The sequence below is a fragment of the Echinops telfairi genome, unplaced genomic scaffold (assembly GCF_000313985.2).
Source record: "Echinops telfairi isolate 266 unplaced genomic scaffold, ASM31398v2 ScPeMD7_7422;HRSCAF=8460, whole genome shotgun sequence".
Lineage (NCBI taxonomy): Eukaryota > Metazoa > Chordata > Mammalia > Afrosoricida > Tenrecidae > Echinops > Echinops telfairi.
The window spans coordinates 1,075,397-1,077,123 of NW_022111322.1; positions in this window are offsets into that span (position 1 = coordinate 1,075,397).

The following is a 1,727-nucleotide window of genomic DNA, read 5'->3' on the forward strand; positions in this document are numbered from 1 at the left end:
GCACACACACAAAACAACAATCTAATCCAAAAGATAAGTAAAACAAAGGAGAAGAAATATATGATCACATCAACTGATTCAGAAAAGGCATTTAGACAAAATCTCACCCCCATTCTTAATAAATACCCAACAAAATAGCAATAGATGGGAAAGTCCTCAAAATAAATAATTAGGGGAATATGGGGGGGGAGACCCAATGGCCAACAGTTCGTTTCAGTGAGAGAGACAGGAAGTATTCCCCTTGTGAATGGCAATTACACAAGGATGCTCTTTATCACCCACTCCTGTTCTATATTATGCTGAAGATATAGCCAAAGCAAGAAAGGGAAATAAAGGCACCCACGTTGACAAAGAAGAAGTAAAACTATCTCTAATTGCAGTTATGAACCTATATACAGAAGATGAAAATTACTGAAAATAATTGGAAGATTCAGCAATGTGGTGGGATACAGGATCAACATAGAACATATTAATCATATTCCTTTACAATGACAAAGAGAACTCTGAAAAGGAAATCAGCAAAATAATGGCATTTATAATAGCCAACCCTCCAAATTAAGTACTTAATATATCCAGGAAAAGAAAAGAGTTACATTAAGAAAATTATAAAGCAGTACCTAAAAAAAACAAGAGATCTACAACAACCATGCTCATGAACGAAGACGTAAACAGTGTGGAAATGTCAATACTACACACATTTTTCTACAGACATAATGCAATTCCGATCCAGAATCCAACATCATTTTCTAAAGAGATGGAAAAACGTATCACTAACTTCATATTAAAAGGAAAGAGCCTTGGTTAACCAAAGCACTTGTAAAGGAGAAGAACAACGCAAGAGATCTCTCACCTCCGGATTTTAAATCCTACTACACACACAGTTATCAAAAACAGCCTGATACTAGTTCAATGACAAACATATAGGCCAATGTGACAGAACTGAAAACTCAGGTGCAAATCCATCCACCTATGGACAGTCCAACTTTGGCAAGGGCCGAAACTCGTTCAATGGGAAGAGATCATCTACGTCCCATGTAAGTGTTCACTGCCATGGAGTCCATGCTGACTCACAGTGACCAATAGGCCAGGGTAGAACTGCCCCTGTGGGTTTCTGAGGCTGTCACTCTTTATGGGAGCAAACAGCCTTGTCTTTCTTCTGCAAAGCAGCTGGGGGTTGTGAGTGACCCACACATACCACTACATCATCTGGAAAAAACTGGATACCAATTTGCAGAAAAATGAAACAGAATGCTTATCTCACACCGTACACAAAAATGAACTCAAGATGGAACCAAATGGAAACACAAACCATAAAGGCTGTCAATTTGAAAAATAGGACAAACTTAGGGGACACTAATATGGGATAAGTATACCATCAAACCTAGTAGCAGAAGGGACAGTAGTGGGATACACCTGTATCCACAGTAGAAGGGAACCTAGATGACCGAAACCTCCTAAAACCCAGACACCAGTTTCATAGAACAGAGTTCTTGCACTGAGGGAGGACTTGAGTGGAGGCCCAATGTCCATCCGCTACCTTACTACTAAACCTATAAATATAGGCACATAGATGTATTTCCACATCCTCATATATATTTATATATGTACATGCCTTTATTTAGACCTCTATGAATGCCCTTTGCCTCCTAGCTTGTTCTTCTATTTCCTTTTACTTTCCTCTTGTCCCACTATCATGTTCAGCCTTCATTTGGGTTTCAGTAATTCCT